Source organism: Chaetodon trifascialis, chromosome 20 (genome assembly GCF_039877785.1).
Source record: "Chaetodon trifascialis isolate fChaTrf1 chromosome 20, fChaTrf1.hap1, whole genome shotgun sequence".
Lineage (NCBI taxonomy): Eukaryota > Metazoa > Chordata > Actinopteri > Chaetodontiformes > Chaetodontidae > Chaetodon > Chaetodon trifascialis.
In genome coordinates this window covers 16700877-16723027 of record NC_092075.1, presented here as the reverse complement: position 1 = coordinate 16723027, position 22151 = coordinate 16700877, and the positions used below count along the sequence as shown (strand labels likewise).

Sequence of the window (22151 nt, the reverse complement as noted above, 5' to 3'; positions counted from 1 at the left end):
CGCTCCCCTCACCCATCCCTGGCTGCTCCATTGAGGGTGTCAAGATGGAACAATTCCCTCCGGACTGATAGGTCCTCGTGCAGACTGCCAGCTCTACATTAAGCCACGATGCGGCAGAGCGGTGCCCATCACTTCCAGTAGAAAGAGCATAATTAAGACGCAACTGTTTCCAGCTGAACAATGGTTTGTTTTCCCCCCTCAAGAGAATAACGACTGCATCTGTATTGGGAATAACTAATGTAGGTCTGATTATAAGTAATGTACTGGGGCTTTGTAGCAAACCACACCATGAAGTTAATACATGCAGTATAGAATAACATTATATTAATTTAATCAGCTAAAGGACACGTTTTTTTTAGGCTTTTAGACTACAGACATGCAAGCAATTGCATAAAATGAATGGCAATTAAATGGCAAATAACTATAATTACACTTTCAAACCTACATCTCTCTGTTAACAAGGCAATCATTGCAGTTTTTGGTGCATATTGCCACAGAAAGCACATTATGTAACTGTGTTTGGAAATATCTCTTTCCTAACCATAATAATAAAGTACAAGCTTCACCCGGAGCCTCAAAAATCAGCTGAAAAAGTATGAGAATTTAAAAACAAAGCAAAGAATCAACTTTTGGAAAAAGTTCCACGTGACTTTGTCTACCTGTACCATTGTGTCTAGGTTATCCAGCTGCCTCTCCTTCAGCGTCTGATAAGAGAGAAAGGGGTGGCCCATCGTTTTCTTTCATCCCTCTGCTGTCTCCTCACTGCCACTCACACAGGGCCAGAGAATGAGTTCTTATCTGCTGTGTGTGGGCTCTGAGCACACACACACACACACACACATACAAACACACACGGGACCAGCATAACAAGCAGAACCGCCTGAGAGATGGACCACAGAGATACCATACAAGTGAGCAGGAATACATTAATAGTCAAGTGAGATGAACCATGCAATATTAATCAGAGCATTATCAAACATCATCTCAGATTGACTCTCACATGCTGAGGAGCTGCACAGAAATGTACACACACACATATCTCCTGAGCAAACCTGAAGTGGGTCTCTGCACAAGGTAATTGAGTTTAATTGAAGGAAAATGAAGGGGGATTACTATTGTTGGTATAAGTCCGTTGGCATATCCAGTGTCAGGGAAGTATGGCGACATGGTTATTCCCTCAAGTGTTGGCGAGTCATGTTGTACTAGCATATAAGCACTGAGCCATCTGTGAGGTGAGGGGAGGTCTGACAAGAGAGCCTCCACGGAATTTAACCGCTCAAATGAGGCAAAGAGGGAAGCAGCATGTTCCCATGATGCCTTGTCCCTGCAGATAAACACAAACACACACACACATAAACACCTCCAATAGGTCACGCACTAGCAGTGGGAGTGAAGTGACATTGGTTGGGTGGCGAGGGCGGATGAAGGACGGAGCTTTGGCTTGCTGCAGTGGAGCTCAGCAAAAAAAATGAAATGGAGCCTAACTCTCCAAGCACTGACCTTCACGAGGCCACGCGAGCTGGGTCACTCTTGTTTTTTCTGGTGAAGTCAAGTTCATGAGCAGTATATAGCCAGAAACCTCAAAATCTGTGCAGCACACCAAGCATTCTATCCTTAGATCCACAATTTTTATACGGAGAAACTGATTAGAAGTTTTTAGAACTGGAGCGGCAGAAGAGAAATCCCTCTTTCATGTACGGAAGACATACAGTAGTGACAGCAGAATTAAAGTGTGATGAAGCACAAATGCAGTAGAAAACCATGAACTACAAAGCAGCAACGTGACAAAGCAAGAGGAAAACAGCAAAACAGAATTAGGGTTTCACACCAGAAATTGAAACAGCAAAATGAATTGGCACATTTTTGCTGTGGCTGGCAAGCTCGTCGCTAACTCATAATATCAACCGCACGCAAAAGCTTGTTTCATTCAATAAAAAGTTACTGGAGAGAGAAAACAAAGCAGTCCGAGCTAATGAGCTTGCAAACAGTCAGTTAGTGAATTCATGTCAGTTAGCAAACAGGTAAGCTCATTAGCTTAGCCTTAGTTTATTGAAAACATGCATTTTCATCATCACATCCTGTCTCATTACCATCTGTAAAACACTGCTCTTCAGTGCAACAGTTTTCTTTTTCAACAGAAGACGGTTCAATAAAGGTGGATGGTGCCACACAGCTAATAACCCCCTCTGGATCTCTGACAAGGTCACTACCAAGACAGTTTGGTCACTATTCAACAATGCTGAAGTTTCATGTATCAACAAGCTGTAGTATACTCTGTTTGAGTAATAATTCAACAGGCTAATTTACTGACTTTCAGTGGAACCTTAATGTGATATCACTATCACATTGCATATTGTGCAACCAGTCTGTGTATTAATCAAGCAGAACAAATTCTAATATAGTTCTTATAGTTTTGATATGATGCTAGCAGGCTCAGTGCAGCCTGACCCCTCCTATCTGACTACTCTCCTAGAAATTGTGTCTGCTTATTCACACATTCACAGGCAGAAAACATAAGAGGCAAGACGTGAAGGTGCTTCTTCCTGATGATTCCACTCTGGTGCCCTGATGGCTGAGGTGGAGACTGTCAGGCCACATTGGCTGGTATTTATGTGAGTGGGTGGGGGCAGTAGCCCACAGCATGCTACACCTCACACCTCTGTGTGTGTGCATCTGCAGGAAGGCGGCGACCAGCAGTGACCAGCTCGGACAGACGGCAGCAGAAGTGAGAGATCGCAACGAGGCAGCTGTTCCTCATCACCTGCCACCTCTGGAGGTCATACTGAGTGTGAAAATGAGTTTATAGCAGGGGATTGACTTTTAAGCCTCTGTAATCTGTGTAGTAAAGACACACTCATGGGTTTGTTTACATACTGTAAACATAGGAAGTCAAGTTTTTGCATCTTCTTCTGAAAAAAATTGTACCGCTGTACCGCTAGGTCTGCCTTTTCATGTTTCTGGATGTCTGCAAACCACTTAAATGATTTTCAGCTTTATCTTACACAGTCCGGCACATACAAATTTATCATTATGTGCAAATGCATCTGAGAGGCTCACTGTGACACTGAAGTATCTGTCCAGTTTCCAACAGTCCTCAACTCCCTGAACTTGCAATCTTCTTGATATACATAAAAATTGCAATTATAACTATGTGACACATTTCAGTCTAAAATGCCCAGTTTCTTTTTGAGAGACAACTTCATAATATTGCTGAGTGTTAAAAAAAAAATAAAAAATGAAACATGCGTTTCCTAATGTATAACTCCATGAATGTTTTATGGTTGTAGCATCTATTATAGACCCACATGATGGAGCAATGGTGGAGCATTTAATATTGAGGGAAGAGAAAGTGTGTGAACGTTAAGGCTCATCTGAACAGTCTCCCAGCTTGGATGTGGGAGACTGTTTTTTCACGTAGCTCTTTGTGTCGTCTCACATAGCTAGAGCTAACGTTATCTCCACGCTTCATACTGCAACAAGCTCAGCTGGTGTTGTTACAGGAAAGCTTCCTCTGCTGTGTGCTGTGTTGGTATGTGTGTCTGTTGCTGCTGTATGTAAGTGTACTTGATAGACATGCTCTATGGTGGACTGACTGTACTTAAATAATACACTTTGGGTTTGCTGCCAAATAAATGCTGCTGAGATGTCTAATCCTACCTTAACTCTGAGAATGAATCTCAATTACATTTAATAATTAACCTACATTATGGGGCAGATTACTTCTAAATCACGCAGGCTTAAACCTTACCAATACATGCACCAATCTTTGACGTGCTTTTCTCTTAAGATAAATCCTCTTACACTGTCAATAGAGTGAAAAGAGGTAGAATCATGTTTTGAGTGGAGCATCCCGTTTATTTTCATACTACCGTGATATGCCGTCACTGTAAAAAACAAACAAGAAAAAAATACTGTGGTAAAATTTAGGTCATATCGCCCACCCCAAGTTTTGATAACTAACAGAGATTTAATCAAAATGGTTTACAGCAAAGTCATCTGAGCTGCGCAGGCCACAAACAAACTGAAAATGTATTATGAATCATGAAGAAGAAAACCGAAAGACATAGAGGCAGAAAACAGCTACATACTGCATGAATCTGCCAGATTTTCAGTTTTGACTCTGTTTCTGATGAAATGCATAGCTCCATCTCTTTGCAGCAGCCAAAAATCATTCTTGCTCGATGAAACAACACAGTTTGACAAAATGCCTTGCACTGAGACATCCTGCTCGTATTTCACTTACTCAACTGGTTTGTTAATATGCCGACAGAGTCACAGAAATTACTGCAGTTAATCCGATGTGGCTGGAGTGAGCTTTTCAGCCGGAAGTTAGCCTCTGATTTTTGTTGTGGTGACGTCAAGCTGATTAGCTCGGTTCATTCAGTATAAACCCAACAAAGAGAAAAAGACCCGATATGCAGAAAAAACGGGAATGTGATGTTGTTATTCACACACAGATGCCTTTCAGGCGTGCTTCTGGCATTCAAGGAAGTAAAATACTGTTTTTCATTGCGTACGCTTGGATGACTTAAATTGAGCTGCAACAACCCACGAATACAACGAGCCATAAATCAAAAATCACTGAGCAGCACTCTGAAAATGAGCATGAGAACGAATATAACACAGAAATATGACACCATGACTGTTTATTAATGTGGCTTTCCAAATGGCAATGTTTTCCAGGCATTGTGGTGTTTGTGTTGGAGGTCGGAGAGAAATTATGTCCGAGACTGTGTGGTGACTGAACGTAACCAAACAACACAGAATACGCAAATTTGAAGCCAAGGAGAAACAACATCAGTTTAGCAGATGAGTGAATAGAGCCATCTCTGAAACACCTACCATAGAAGCAAACATGACGGTAAATACAAGCATGCTAACATATGAAAGCACATCTTGATTTGAGTTCAGTTTTAGTTGCTGTTGAATTGTGTTGCACTATACTGGGGGATATGCTGGGGGTGGGTTCAATGAAATACATGTCCATGGAATACAGGAAGAAATATTTCTGCACTTTACTCAAACTGACTCCAGTCTCAATGTTTCATATAAAGATGTATTTCCCTCTGCTGCTCCAACAGCAGCTATGGTCCAATGATGTACTGTGGGGAACGTTTCTTTACTGTTCTTTTACCTCTCCTGTCATTATACAGTACTTTGTATACTTATTGAACCAAAACACAGGCGTTAACGGGAGCAGCACAACAAGACAACAGATGATGGAAACAGTGAGGATACGCTACACTCTCTTTCATTCCTCTCCTGTGCAGATCCATCTCCTCCTATCGGCTCTCACAGGACTCTAAAGAGTCATTTCTCCAGCTTGTCAGTTTGCTGGGCTTGAAAGGATCCCATAAGAAACCGCAATTTATGCAGTATATAAATTCCATATTCACGCCTTCAGACTTATCATTTTCTTTTACTTCTCCATCACAGAGGAAGTAATTTGGAATATGGAGAGCGTCGGCCGGTGGGAGATAAAGATGCCAATGCCTTTTCCCCCGAGGGAGGGAAGGACAGGATTGCGTTTTCATAGGCAGACTCTGGTTGCTACCATGAGAAGCCACTGTTGGTTGCTAGGCAGTGCACCTTTAGATGTATTAAACCCCCAAATATCGCACCTCATGTGCTGTCATGTCAGAACTCGCTGGGTATTACAGAGACTATACAACATGGTTTCAACCAACTGTCAAGGGATGTGTGAGCGACGGGATGTGACTGAAATACTGATAGACAACGACTGCTGTAAGGAATTCACAGGTGGCGCAACTGCACACAAAGCTAGTATCAAGATGTAAGAACGCATGAGGCCACAGAAGTTCGCCCGTGGAAGAATCAGTAGACGATATTTTCAACTTGAGCAAAAAGAAAAAAAAAGGCAGCTCATCCCAAAGCTGCATGTGACTTATCTTCATGAGCGTGCAGAGACGAGGACAGACAGGAAACACATGATCTTTTTTTTTTTCAGTCTACCATTATGATATTGAGTATTGCAGGAGAGAGAGCCTTGTCGCTAATTGATCTGATATGAGGTGATGGGCCCATGTGTGTGCCTCTGTTGTTCCAACTGCGAGATAATCGCGATCCATTTCCCAGTCGGCCGTCCAGGGCCAGGATGTTGCATCCTAATATAATCCATCGAGCTGGGTTTTGTCTGGTCAGATAAGTGCTGTAATTAATTACATTAGAGAGCGAAACTTCATTAGCTCGCCAGACCTCGGCTTCAGCACACCTAAGCCTGAGAAACTCACAGGCGTTAACTGCAGAAATATGCACGTGCGTGTAGCTCATTACTTTGATGTCACTGTTCATTCATGTGTTTATGTTCATGGTCTCCGAAGGGAAATAGGAATTATTGTTGCTTGTCAAATGCTCTGGGTTAGGATTTGAGCTGACAACCTTTATGAAAAAGTGATTATTTTGATCACACAAGAATATAAGGTACCGGGTAAATATATTCCTGCAATTCTGGGAACTACTGTCTCCTTCTCAGATTGCTTTTTGCACCCTGAGGTTGCTCCAGGAGGGTTGAATTAAGAGCAAATGGACTTCATCCAAGGGGCTTCTTCAGTTCTAACTGACTGGTGGGAGTCCCAGGTATTAAACCTCTGTGTGCTCATTATCGAGGTCATTGATACCCCCTGGTTTGATGGTGCTCCCGGCTGCTGGAATTGAAGTCGCTCAGGTTCTGAGGTTCCTGCAGTTTTTGTCTCCAACTATAAGTTTTGAAAAGCCTTTTTGCTGTTGAGAAAAAGTTTCTAATTTAGCATTCAAGTTGAAATAATCACGGCATACAGTCTATGATGATGTCGGTGGAGTTTTTAATCACTGAAGGAACATTTCTTCAATGAGCGCTTTGATTATTTATTGAGCGGAAAGCAGGGGTGGGAGTTGAGATAATAAGGAAGAAGAGAGTCACAGCTTACAGATGCATAAAAACAGCTATTTTAAACTCATCATCACTATCAACTTGTATGCTCAGCATGTGCTCCGTGTGGCGTATTTTGCATTTATATTACGTCCAACTTCCCACAGAGACAGAAACCATGTATACATTTGATGTGTCACATAAAATGTCACAGGGGACCAGCAATATATGAAGTAACATACTCAACTCTGGTGACAAGTGAGGACCAAGGGATAGGCTGACGGCCATGTGACTAAAAGAGGGTTGGAAAAGGGAAAAAGCACACATGGGTACTGACCTCTGCAGCATCACTGAACCCTCAGGAGACAAGTGCACCACATGCCCCTCTGCTGTATGTGGAGGCTGTGCCATATGAACAACTGGTATGATTTTTCATGTCAGGTCTAAAAGAGGTGTGTATGTCGTAAAGGTTATGAGCGAAGAGCGACACCCACCCACCCACACAGACAGACATGGTGGCAGAGATCATAAACTTCTTTCAAATGTAAACACACGCGGTCTTGACCTGCTAAGCAGCCACTTAACAATTACTGCAACCTGATGAACTCATATAGGACACGGGGCTTTGTTCTGCACACACTATATTAATGACATGAGTACACAAGACAGATCAACAGCTGAACTCGCAGAATCAATAAAATATTCAGCCGGCGGCTCCACACTCGGCTGAACAGCAGAGCTGTCTTAGTTGCTTATTCAGAGCAGCAGCGGCTTGTTTGTCCATAATGAGCTTCCTCATTAAGGTATGGAAGGACGGATGGGGAGACTGTGTGTGTATGTGTCAGAGGGCAGGTGTGTGTGTGTGGAGGCAGAGAGAGGCTGCTGATGGGAGGTTTTGGTGTGTTTGTGCTGTGCATGTTGGTGTACCAGCAGCATTTAGACTCTCCAGAGTTTGGAGGTGATTAGGATGAGCAGGTGACCCAGTGGTCTCCACCGTCTCTGTAAAAGCTCTAGTGTTTGAGTCTGTCTGAGCTAACTCGTCCCATGAGAGATGGAAATCGCATTAGCTAAATTCTATAAATAAATGTGATTACTTCAGGGCTGCAACTAATTACTTTAATTATTGTCTCTTTGTCTTCAGTTTCACCAATAAAATGTGAGAAAACTGTGAAAATTGATTTTGTCTGACAATCCAAAACTTCACTCACATTTAACTTCCTTTAATTTTAAAAAGCACCATGTCCTTGGCAAATGTTCTGCTGATCTACTAACTGATTAATCATTTCAGCGCTAGATTAGTCCAGCTGCTTGTCAAAGAGTTTAGTTCATTCATGTAATATAATAAGTATAGATTCTGTCATTTATCTATCTCTTATCTTATCTGCATTTTATGACTATTAGGACTTCTTCTGTAACAACACAATTCCTCACTGGGGATAATAAAACCCTCCACCCATTAAAACATTTAAACCAGAAAAGTTGAAGTGATGAGGTGACACTCATGGTCATCAAGCTCTTCAATCAAATCACATTTATTTTTTTGCCGCCTCGACCCCTCAGGACCTTGAATGCTCTTCAGAAAGTTGTTAAAAATGATGAATACTGAATAAGAGTTGACAGATGTTGAAACCTGTTTTATTTTTCAGCACTAACTTTTAATCAAACTGTCGTATTCATCAAATCGCTACATTTGGCGCTCAATCTTCGATCATCCTTTTCATCAAATCAATTAATGACTCGTCACTGACTTTTCTCACGCACATTTAATCACACTTTAATATTTATAATTGTAGATTTATGTTTCTTCCATCCCTCATCCTCTTCCTCTCTCTCTTTGTTTACATGTATTTCTCTTTGTTTCACTGACTCCGCTGTCTAATTTTGTCCACCCCTCATCCCCCCCTCCTCTCATGCCTCTCTCGTGTCAGTCTTCTGGAATGATATCGGGGTTGAACAAGAGGCTGGGGAGTCCGGCTACATGGAGGAATTGATCGATAAGCAGAGACTAACTGGGGTTGCAGACAGAACTACTCGTGCCCCGTTGGGGGAGCGTTTAGATTCCTCTCCTGCTGGAATGCAACACAGAGGAAAACACACACACTTAAACACACAAACACTATAGATTCAAGGACAGGGCATGGACAGAGCAGGGAATGTGGTGAGGATTAACACGAAAACAGCAGCAGGATAAATCCACAAACAATGCCATTTGTTCCCTTTTAGCATCCCTCAGCTAATATAAAAATGCAGGTTTACCTCAGCTTGGGGCATCTGAAAAAAACACCTTCACACTTCAAGGTCCCATTCAGACTGACAAAAGCTGCAGAGCAGTGATCCATTGGGACAGTCAGACATGTCCTCTGCAGGTATAAAAAAGCAGGTCAGAGGTCAAACCATCGGGGGACAGCCAGAATCCGCTCAGATCTCCAGTTGCATTTTCTGATGAGCTTTAAGTAGGCTAGTGAGGTCTATAAGGGATTCCAGGACTATCTATAGTGAGTGTGTAATGATAACCCACCATGCAATAAAGTGTCTATTCCAGGAGGTCTTACAGGATGGATTTCATGAGGGAAATTAGTCATTCTGACAACCGCTTTATCTACTTCTGCTCTCCGAAGACTTTCTTTTTTTTTTTTTTTTTTGCCTCAGCCACTTTCTCCCCCTCTCTGTCACTTCAATGCGCAAAAAAATCATGTTTTCATATTCAAGTTTTTCATTAAGGTAAGAAAAACTGTTAGAAATGTTTTCTCACTATATCTCATGTTCCAGGCTTCAAATAATGCAAATCCCCTGGGACGTTCTGTTGAACAGTCAGCTCCTGTGCTCCCCTGGCTGGCCAGAAAATTCCCTCACTGTCATCTCTGACTTTAAAGAATTTACTTCTTATTTCTATCAATTTTTGGTCTTTTGGACTTGGGCAGACTTTAACCTAGCAACAAGTGCAGCGAGGTACAAAACGCAACAGTCATAACTAATGACGCCATCTTAATTAGCCGCGAGCGTCAGAGAGTGCCGGGAGTTTTGATAGACACCATGTATCTATTTTAGAAACATGTGTCAGCTATTTCTACCCTCTGTCCTGACACTGAGAGGCTCATCATTGAGCTCTGTGGTTTGTTTATGTTTTGAATTTGACAGCCTCAGGCCTCATGTAAAGCTCACTATGGATGTATGCATGTTGGGACATGGCATAAAGAGAAAACCCTGCACTGCATGGAACACATTCTGAAGAAATCTCACCCAACAGATATCCTCTCGGCTCTACAAGCACTGCAGAGATTGGTGTTGCCTGTTGCTACAAAAGTTAAAAATCCCCTCATCTGTTCCAGCTCATTCTGTAGGGACCCGTCATTGAACCAACCACATAATAACCCTCACTTGGTTTTAGTTTAGGTTGTGTAATAATCTGTGGCCACTGCTTTTCATATTTCCCTGAAGGTTGAGAACAGGTGTTTGTATATGTTTGCACTGCCAAGTATAACAGGAATAGTGCTGATATTGGACAACTCCAATATTGTGAACTATATGTGGTGAGGTTGGAAAGTCAGCACGTGGAGGTTGGGGTGGTGAACAGGTGTGAAGTGCTTTTATGTGGAGAGACTGAATTTGTGTCCCATCACACACTCGCAACTGATGCAACTGGCAGCAATATTGGTCAGTCAGTGCACCAATTTGGTTCAGGCTATCGCAACAATTACTGGACGGATTGCCGTGAAATTTGGCACATATATTCATGGTGGCCAGAGGAGGAAGCCTAATAATTTTGGTGATTTCCTGACTAACTACCACTACCACTACTACCACTGGTGCCATCATCTACTATGTATCAAACAGCTTGGTTTTCTTTAAAATGACCATTAAAGCATCAAAGGGTTGCTAGCATGTCTTGTTTTGACTGTAACTACAATCCCTCCCTAACATTAACCATGTTTTAGCTGTCTACCTTCAACCGTACCTGAGCAAAAGTTTATTTGCCATCAAATACCAACATTATTGTCTGATGATGGGGCCGGATGGCAACAAGCGCTGATTAAGAAAACATAAGAAAAAAGAAGCCCCCTGAGTCCAACCCCCACCCCCCCATATGATTTTAATGGATTTTCCAACACATTCTCACCATTTTTTTTTTTTTAAGGTGAATGACATGCACCAGTAGCCTCATCAAAATTCACATCATTTAGCTCAAAATAATCCCAAATGGGACTCGTCTCTAAAATATTTTCAACATGACTTGTGCAAAAAGTGAAACTGTTGTCAGCAGGAGGAGGCAAGAGTAGGAAGACATATTCACTGTCCGAGATGTTAAGATCCGGACAATTTGCTTAAACATATTATTGACATAAGTGTTGGAATAACTTGAATGGAAATTAAATTTACAGGCAAGACAAGTGAGGACATGTATTGTAATGCAAAGGAAGGAGCTGGTAGTCAACATTTCTGGACTGTGACAGTTCCCTGGAAGCTTTAGCATGTGAATCCCAGGTAATCCCAGAGGGATGCAGCACAGGGGACAGTGGGACTTTCAAACTGACAAGAGTCCACACGGGGCATTGTGTGCCACCTTGACAGGTCACAGCTCTGTTCTCCACTGCTCAGAGGTAGGTGTCAGGTGTTCACCTGGAAAACTCTTACTAGATTTAGATGGCCTGCACAGCACAGTATATAGAATGTGTGTCAGCATATAGAATAAAAATCTGAAAAGTATGAATAATTCACCACACTGTTTTTTTAAAAAATAAAAACATTTTCAAACACGAAACAAAAGGAAATGGATGCCCAGGACCATCAATTGCAAATCTATGTGTGTAAGCATGAGTGGGTGCTTTTTTTCCTGTTCTTTTTTCCCTGACAGGCATGATCTTGATGTTATTTTGGTCTGCAAATTTGCCCACATACTGCAGGGCTCCATTAGCTACTGTGAAAAGAGGTCATTAAAAACAGACATTGTGAGGCCAGTCGTTGCTGCTTGGCATCCAAACCCTGGCTCAGACACAGAGCAAAGATGATGTTTCAAACATCAGCCGAGAGTCGCACAGTGTAGCTCGGACGAAAGAAGAAGAGAGGGCACCAACGAGAAAAAGAAAGGGAAAAATAATCCAAGTGGGTGTTGATTTATTTGTTTTTCCACAGCATTTTGCACATTGCCACCATGCACCAACTTAAATCAAGAAGGCAGCAGGGTGGTGATGGCATTGTTCTGCTGCACGCTGGCATCTTGCCACAGATGCACAGTCCAACCCTCAGGGTACAACAGCGCATGGAAAGAAAAAAAAATGTTAAAGTTTGGGATGAAAAGTCTCTATTCGATTTCACTGAGTTAAATACTGCAAAACCAAAGGAAATAAAGTTTTCCCTGTCCTCCTCTCTGCTGACCCCCGGCTGTCTCATGACTCATCCTGTCCTTCTGATGTGATGATGTGATGCAGCATTAGCCTCACCGCTGTATTTGGTTGATGTCACGTCCTGTATGCAGCATTACATCTGACTCTGGAGCGGTCCATTAGGTATTACTGGGTCTCACATTATATGTAATGTGAATCTAGCAGTGCACATCACTATCTGTCTGTGTCTTAAGCGGCCTGTTTTACACCTGTGATTCACTGAAAGCCCTCATTAAAATCGTTTCCTGCAGCAATCACGACCACAGGGTGGGAAAATGCTCATTAGGTTTCTCTCATCAGATGTGGGTCAAAAACTTGCTGTGCTCCATTTGCAAAGGTTTTAAATGTTTTGCCAGATATAGATGAAACATTCAATGACAGCCGAGTTTAGTCACAGTTAAGAATCTAAAAGTCTTTGAAATGAAACCTTTTGTCTTTTGAAACCTCACTTTTGCTTTTGTATCTTTTGGCAACGATTCCTATTGGTTATCTTGACATTTAATTTTTGATTGTGACTGATCAGTACAACACTGCAAGACCAACAGTCCAGAACCCAAAGATATTGATTTACAACGAGATAAAACAGACAAAAGCAGCAAGCAATTATTTTCTATCAAAACTGTGGTTAACATTCTTTCACTTGGCACTTGTATGGTTAGTTGCTAGCCTGGCCGAAACATATTGTGATTTAATGAGCAAGATGGACAAAGACAGAACAAAAGAAAGGAAGAAAACACAAGATTATAATTTTTAATGGCTCTTCAGGCCCTCATGGATTTTTGTCAAGCAGGGATTTATTCTAATGACAATGATTGGAGGAAGAGCATGAAAGGATAAATGGAAGTGGAAAAAAACAATCCATTTTCCGCAAGCACTTGTAAAATGTGATCTATTCTGCCACAGTAATCTCTTAATACCTTTGTAAAACCTGTGCTGTGTGATATAATGATGGCCCAGAGACATGAGCACTGATCCATGAGGGCACGAGTTGTAATAGCAGCGGGTAATGAAGCTGAAAGGTGTCTGCATCAAACATGACTCCAACTCATTTCTCTGTGGTTTCACTTTGTGTCCTCCACTTTTTAGATTATATTAGCATCCCTTAATGACCCACGCCATACGGCACAGTCGGGGCCTCTTTTGTTCCCACTGTGTGATGACATTCATGGTGTCACCTTCGCTTTGATTAAAGATCAAATCAAAAACGGGCCTCTTCAATAAATTCACACCGGGAGGAAATATTGTCTTCGCCTGTAAGGAAAGATGGATTCAGACAAATGAGAGCTGCTAAATGCAATGGAGACAGCGGACTAAAATGCCTCAGAGCTTCAAGTGTCTTCCATGGAACCGCTTGGTGGAAAGATGCCCTGGAGGGCTGTTTGACTGACTTATGGAGATTGATCTTCTTCAGACTGATACTTAGAAAGAGGAGAGTAGGTGAGACTTGGACTTGTATTGGGACTGGGGAATCGTGACTTTATCACTGATCTATAATGGATCAAACCCCCGAAGAAGAAGAAAAGAGGAAGAGACAGGGTAGACAGATGCAAAAATGAGCCACACATAGACGGGGAAAGCGACGAAGAGAGACAAAGAAAACAGAAATAGGAACATGATGATTGAAAGAGATTATTAAATTGTCTATCTCTCAGATTTAAAGGGCCATATAGCGCTTTTGCATGTTTCTGGCAATGCATTACAAATTGAAAATCCTGCCCTCAAGGCATACTGTAAATTTTTACATTGGTAAGCTAGCATCTAGGCAGCCATTGGTTGCAACTTGTTTTAATACCCTATAAAAAAAAAAACTTGCAGGCTTGAAATCTGGTTGAGAGCAATCATCCATCACAGAGAGCTTTTAGTTTCATGCCTTCATTTCAAGCCGACACACTTTTTACTAGTCCCCTGAAAAACGACAGTGAGAGACTTCAGCTTTTAGGAACCAACAGGAGGGAGCATGTTAGTCCAGTTTTAGCTGCGCTGCACTGAATTCCTGTAACATTTGAAGGTCCTCCTCCTTGTATACAATGCTAACTACATTGCTGAAGCCATTGTTCACTATTTGCCTCTAAGAACACTGCGATCATCTACTGCTGGTTTATTGTAGGTTCCTAGCAAGCAAGAAAATCAGAGATGCAGCCTTTGTCAGTTCCGCTCCAAAGCTTTCGAACCCACTACTGTAGACATCAGGGAAGCCAGGGAGTTTTAAAGTGAGACGTATCTCTTCAACTACGCCTTTAACCAACAATGACTTTCCTCATACTTATTTTTAATGCATTCTGTGTACTCTTTCTTTCATTTTTGTTACAGCACATCATTGCTGCATGGTAAAGCAGCTATTCAAGGGCCAAATTGAAAACTCTAATCTATTGACATATTGACCCAAACAAAAGACTTTTTCTTCTGGAAATTCTGTGTGGAAAAAGCAGGGTTGCATCAAATTTGAGAACTACACATTTGTGCATTCAAAACAGCAAATATTCTTTTTGAATGGAGAGAGTACCAGTGCCAACAGAGGCATTGCTATGCTAGCATGTTACTGGTGTGTCTGTTACTGTTGTTAGATAGCCAATGAGCCCTAAAAGTGTTAAGTTAACCAAGTCTAACCGACAATCATCTTCCAACATCTTTATTGCAGAAACAGACTCGTCCGAATCATCTGTCAAGCTGCAAAGAATTACCGCTGACAGAGTGTCACAACAAGGAAAGACTAAAAGTCTGAAAACTGCCACAAGAATTCATTCTGACTGCTTCCAGGAGGCTGACAGGAAAGCGTGTCAGCATGTGACTGTTAAACAAGATCCTCAAATGTGGGGTTGCAGAAATAAATGTTCATATTTCACTTTTGCAAGAGAAAAGGCTTCAATGTGTTTACTTTCCAAAAACAGGTGTCAGAAAAGGCTGGTTGTCTTAAATTCATTACTAATCAATTTTTCAATTATTTCTGTTTTTATTATTTTACTTTGTCTTATTTTGTGATTGTTTTAGTGATTTTACTTTATAAGAGGGTAGACAATCACAGTCGTCAAATTTAGTCTGACTAACAATTCAAAACCCAAAGACACTGAACGCAAAATGATACAAAACAGAGCCAGACAAAAGCTGAAAATTGTGACAAGCTGGAAACAGTAAATGTGGGGCACTTTTGCTTGATAAATGACTTCAGTGATGACTCAGTGAAATTCTTGTCAGCACTGCCAAGTGAAACCTTGTATGCTGGAGTGTCCTTGAATGTATCGACAGGGAGACGTTTCAAAACAGTCTTGCTTGTGCAACAAAAATGTATTTTGGATTAAAACATCCTACAAGTCCTGAATGTAGATTATTAGATGTTAACATTTGCAGTGTGATGAACGCAGGGATTTCATTCAAAAGCCACCAGCCATTCATGTAAGAGAAGGCATGGCACGAAACTGTTGCTACTGTCTGGCAGTACAGTCAATCATTCAGTGCCTCGCTGAAATGCAGAGCTGCAGTAACATCAGCGAATGTGCATGTTCAGGTGTGTAGTGGAAAAAGGATGATACACATCCCGTATGAGGATGACGTGGTACGTTTTGATGCGTTTCCTCCACCGCACATCGCATTGATTAACATTCATCTCTGTGTGAGTGTGTGGAGACAGCAGACAGCTTGCACTGCATCTTACACACCCTCAGCCATCGATCCCACCATATGCTGATGGACGGCAGACAAAAACATTGAGATGAAGGAGGCTGAGAGTCAAAAGGACGGCGAGCCAAGTACAAGAAGGAAGAGGGAGAGAGAGAGAGAGAGAGAGGTGAGAGAAAAACTACATGAAATTAAAAAGTTGGAAAAGCTTTTAACCAGGCCTGCAGAGACACAGCAGGCTAGCTACTCCATTAGCGCCTGTGTCGAGGCACTAATGACTGTGAAGGCAGCATCTAGCACACCTTCACACCAGGCAAAAAAAAATGCCATTGAGCAAGCTGTTGAATTCTTACTGAGGACGATTACAGACTTTAATTTGCAGATGGTGGATTCGAAACAGAAAATAGCATCAGCACAAAATTAAACTTAGCATCAAACCAAATTTAGCCTAAGCCTAACTGAGTACTTTGGCAGGCTTGAGCTGTTGGCCTCTTGTTTGTCTGATAACAGATCTGTTATCTAAACTGATCATTTTTACTACCATTTATATTGTATGATGTACTGTGTGGACAAAGTTATATGGTTTTTGTTCTGGGGCTTCATGGTGATTTAATAGTTCACAGAGGCATCTGCTCCACTGAGGAGAATGAAAATAGTTGCAGACGAGATCAAAATGGTTTCCATCATTTGAGGTTGACTAAAATTGCTACATTTGAATGGAAACCTGACTACTGAGAGGAGAGAAACGCAATGATCTTTCAAACTGGGATTTTTGGATCACTATGAAACCATTCATAGCCAAATAATGTCTATATTTTCTAACCTCCACACTCTAACCCTCTAACCTCCATCACTGTGTGAGGTGGGCATGTCAATTTGTCACAGAGATGCACAAATTGTTGGACGCATCCCCCCTGATGTGTCACGGAAGGGGTTTTGAGACACTGATTGACCATCTGACACACTGCTGCTGAAGGATACTGACACCTTTAGGATGGATTGCAACCAAGTCTTATCAGTAGGGGTGGGTGGTATAGCGGTTTCGTCACCATCACTTGTGTCATGCTCTGCCACAGCATGGATTTTGCAATACCACCATTAGCATGACGAATGTTATAGCATATTGAAAATAATGTTCTTTACTGTGGCTGCAGTAACATGCAGGTCGAGGGCTACACACCTACTCACAGAGCAGGAGTTACACCCAGTAACTACTATTATCCTCGCTATAACACTGACTCTAGTACCACGTAACATGATGAGGAAATCATACCAATTTCTCTGTTGTTGGCTGCAAGAATCAACACAAAAGTCTTCATCTACTCCCACCATCTGAGGAAGTGAAGACCCAACCATAACTTGATAAAAACTCAACAAACTCAACATGTAGGCCCACACCCTGGAGCAATGGTGGAGTATTTAATATTGAGGGACAGTCAAGAGAAAGTGTGTGAATGTTAATGCACATCTGAGGCCAATTAAAAAAAGAGTAGTAGCTTGGATGTGGGAGACTGTTTTTCACGTAGCTTTTTGTGTCGTCTCACATTACTGAAGCTAACGTTATCATCACTTCAGACTGCAAGAAGCTCAGCTGGTGTTGTTGCAGGAAAGCTTCCTCTGCTGTGTGCTGTGTCGGTATGTGTGTCTGTTCCTGCTGTAAGTAAATGTACTGGATAGACAAGCCCCATGGTGCACTGACTGTTGCACTGGCGCACTGAATATACTTTGGGTTGCCTGCCAAATAAATGCTGATGAGATGCCTAATCCTACCCTTTGTCCAACTCTGAGAATGAATCTCACAACATCTAATAATAACACTTTCTTTCTTTCTTATGACAATATTCCCTTACATCGCTCACTGAATGAAAAGAGGTAGAATCATGTTTTGATTGGAGTGTCCCTTTTAGTTTTGTTACACCATGATATAATACTGTCCCTGGGGGAAAAAAAAAAAAAAAAAAAATCTAGCAAAAATATACTGCAATGTAATTTTAGCTCACCCCTATTTATCACCCAACATTAGTGGGCGACCTCATTAAAGCTCTTGTATCTAAATGGGAACAAATCCCAGCTGCCAGGTCCCCAAATATTATGGAAAATCTTCCCTTCAGAGCGCAGGCTGTTCTAGCAGCAGGTTAATGCCTATGATTTTGGAAAGAGGTGTTCAGTAATCAGATATCGGTGTACTATTTGGGTTTAGAATTACTTTGCATTGTGGTATACTTAAACTATAGAAATTGGAGTTGCAACTCATCACAGTTTTATATCTATTACCAATTTATCTGTTGACTATTTGCCAATTAAGTGAAAAGCAGATGTTTACACGTTTAATGAATAGTTGGCAAACATCTTTTGTTTTGTTTTTTTTGAGGTGTGTGTGTGTGAGTGGGGGGGGGGTCCACAAGCGAGGGACAGCTGTCTTGTTTGTTTGAACCCTTTCTCTTGCTGCTCATGATATCTGAGCTGCTTAATCACCACATTCTCTCTGTGTAACTGCACTCCTCACGTTCTCTCTTTTTCATCTTTGTTTCATCTCACTTTCCTGTCTCTCAGCCAACATTCATCAAACATAGATGGCCTGTTTTATGCTCCATCATTAGTTTGACTCTACTCCCCTCCATCTTTGTACCCACTCTCTTCCTCTCTCTCATCTCTCGCCGTCTAACCAAAACAGCGTCTTGACACTCGGCTTGACTTGATTTAGGCGAACACGACAGCCCCGAGAGAGACAGCTCAGAAAGCGGTTGTCGCATTTTGACTTTTGCTGTAAATCCATTCCTGGTACATTCAATTACGGCGGTGCAGAGAGAGCGTCGTTGCGCAATAACTTCTTTAGGTAATTAATGGAGTCATTATTTTAGAAGATAGTTCTCTCTGCAGCTGCAGTTTGGTGGCTTGTACTATCTTCCAGTCACCATGGTCATTAAAATCTGAAGAACACGATCGTCTGACTTTGCGTCTGGCTAACGTATTAATTAATGAGCCTAAACTGACAGTGTCCTCCAGGTCTACCCATTATTTTGCATAAATGCATTCCCCAGCCAGTTTGTTGAAATGATGTATTTAGAAATAAATTCGCTTCAAACCACAGTTGTGCATGAGTAAAAAGCTGAAAAATGTGTCCACAGGCTATTTGTTTTTGGGAGAGCCTTGCAGGTGTGTGGGTATGTGAGCGCCTGAGGCATGCAGAGTAGCTTTTCCCCCTCGGAATAGGCCATGTGTCAGCTTGAGGAGAGATTGTAGTTGCTATTTCTTACATGGTATCATATCTCAGCTCATGAAAAACTGAGAAAGTGAATCCCCAGCCTATCATAACACAGAGCTAGGAACAAATTGGCCCGCTCACTGCTTCGATGCAGTTTACAGCATCGAAAAGACTCTTCCCTCAATCAGGATCAGGTTTAAGTCACAGATCAAATTGTATGTGTTTTTCCTGGCTATGTGTGCTTACTAGTTCCGAGTCACTGACTTATAGATTTGTCAGGAAACGTGTCTGCTTGTGTGGTGTGTGTCGGGTGAAATCCAAGAAAGGTATAGAGCACAAGAGACGAAAGAAATACTAGGAAAGGCATTCAATTTAAAGTTTACACAGTGGCTGATTCAATCTTCCTGATTATCACAACAACGTAAATAGAGGCTGAATCTGTGCCAGAGCTGAACGGGTCCAGCAGATTGCCTCTTAGTTTGACATAATCTGCTTTGTGATGGCTGTTTAGCTTTACGGTTAATGGTAGACGCTCCAGCCCTCCAGTGGCTCACGCCCAAAAAACACATGGATGTACAGTCACATTATGCTTATTTCCACCTTTAAACACCAAATCCACCTGCCTTTAAAAACACTCAGAGCAGGAAGAAGTGCAGCTTGGTCTACTCCTCCCCCTGTTAGTCACAATGTTTTTCCCATCAAACATCCTGTGTCTGCCTCTGACATCCGCTGTGATTGTCTGCTTCCATTAGCACAACAACATTTTGTAAAATATTGAATGTGATGTGGCTCACAGTGGGTAGTAACACTTTATGGATTCCTTTCAAAGTTCCAAAATAAAAAAAAGTGCCTTCACAGTGCTGTAAAAACACTCAAAGGCTGTTTTCTTTTGTCTTGCTTAAAGGTCTGTCTACTTTATCTACTGTATCTGTGTCTACTAGCTATATTCTATTCCTCTGTTATTTGTGACTTACTGTAGTGCTGCTCTGCTAATCTCTGAAGTAATGCACTCATGTTATAGAGAGCTTAAGCCCTGAATGCGATCAACATAATCTCCTATAACATGCTTCTGACTAAGGCCATTAGCAGTACTGTGTGACACTTTTATGGTTCACAGTTTAATCTTTAGATTTTTGTTTTTTTTCCCCCTCTCTCTTGGCCACATACACAAACACACCATGTCATTATACAATTATCGAAACATTTGCTGGCACACACAAGCTCAACGCTCCATTATCATCACGGCATGCACACAAAACATCCTCCCCTTTGAAATAAGCGTGCAACAAAGCAAATAACCCCAGCAAATCAATTAAAGTGTGCGGCCTGTGTAACTGTGTGTGTGTGTGTGTGTGTTTCAGCACTTCTGTGTGCGTGTTTGCTTTACTGTTGTATTACTCTAATAGGTCACAGAGATTATTCCGCTATTACAGCTCATTTAGATGGTCATTTATGTGTTAATCCTGAGTCAACACGAGACCAAAGAAGCAGTCGATGGGCAGGAGACAGTGGTGGATGAATCCAGCAGCTGATTAGTTTCACAGAGGGTGCAGACATAAATGTTGCAGGCCTTGTTTTTTTTTTTTTACTCTCCTCACCCACATGGGTGAAGATTAGCTTTCAGCACCTTTGAGCACATTGTCATGCAGTTCAGCAGGAATTTTTAGGTGCTACTATGTTTCCATCAGCTCCTAACAAAGAATTAGCTTTGTACACAACAGTTTAAAGGAATACTCCGCAGAAAATCTCTGCTGTTGAGCCTTGAAAGCTGAATCTGAAGTGTGCATTGCTTGTGCCTTGTTTGTATCTTGCTGTGCAGGATACGCCTCTCCTCCTCTGCCCCTCTGAATGAGCAGCATATTCAAAACACACATTTTTATGTTCCCAATATATCTAAGTCCACCTCTTCTGTTTCTCATTTTCTTGGATATCCTTTCATACTTGTTTTTGAGCAATGTAGACAAATGTTTGCAGCAGCTAACAGTTCTGGCTGAGTGCCTGGAACATGCGGACGGACGGACGGACGGATAGCAGAGGAGTCTACCACAGGAGTGGCTCATGAAGTGTCCACAGACGTTTATGGTGCTGTGTGTTTTGGTTCCACGTAGAATCCAGTGTAACTGCTGTGAACCTGAGGTCTAAGCACCTGCTATCCTCCCTGAAGGAGCAAGATACTGTACAAACTTTTCAGAGGTGGTTTTCCAAGGGTATTCATTCAAGATCAGAGATGTGACAACTATGAAAAATGAGATCCCTGTAAATAACACAGCTCTTAGAAGGAATATGCATCTTCTTCAGTGCAGCTTAGAGGCTGGCGCCACAGCAGATAACAGTCAGGTTTATGTATTCCCCATGTGTGACAAAGGCAGCCCATTTACTCTTACTGCTACTGAGTTAAGAAGTGATGAGGCCCAAGGCCAATTATGAGTCACCCAGTCTGCAATCATGGCACTGTCAGCTCTGTTAGAAAGAGGGCGTTCTGAGGATGAAACACAACTTTGGCTCTCGTGTGAGTGCGACCATTAGAAACCAGCTGTCTACAAACAGCCATCACCGCACGTGGCACGATGATGGCACATTAGGGCCTCTGGGAAAAGACAGGATGAGAGATGACCATCACAGTGACGGGGGCGACAAGGGCACGTTGGATCCTACAGCCCAGACCGTGCCAGCTTGTTTCCCTGGAGACAGTAGAGTAAGTGTGGTTGACCTCTGTACTTGCTCCCTGACAAGGACATGCCCCAAGTGGGCTAATGACCTCCTGTACACCTGGGGCAGTACCACAGTTTACCCAGACATAAGTAGGCGATGTACAGTGAGTTCATAGACACGTGAATACCTGGAAAAGATTAAAAAATAAAATAAAATATATGGCTGGGAACACATTGAAATCCAATGGGAAAAGTTCTGGCACACAAACAAGGGAGGATATGACGATGCACTGCAGGTGTGAGGAGGTCAACTTCTGAGAATCCTTCAATCAATCTGCATTAATTTCTGCAAGAAATATGGTGAACATGACTTAATCCATGCTTTTAATTTAACACAATATCCCAAACTGCTCAGTGCTAAAATAAAGAACTTT

At 41.9% G+C, this 22151-nt stretch overlaps 1 protein-coding gene across 9 annotated transcripts in view; it reads right to left on the bottom strand.

The window, feature by feature from the left end:
• The window catches only part of vav2 (vav 2 guanine nucleotide exchange factor), a 196972-nt gene that overhangs the window by 95340 nt on the left and 79481 nt on the right, over window positions 1–22151 (bottom strand). The gene's annotated exons all lie outside the window — the stretch shown is intronic.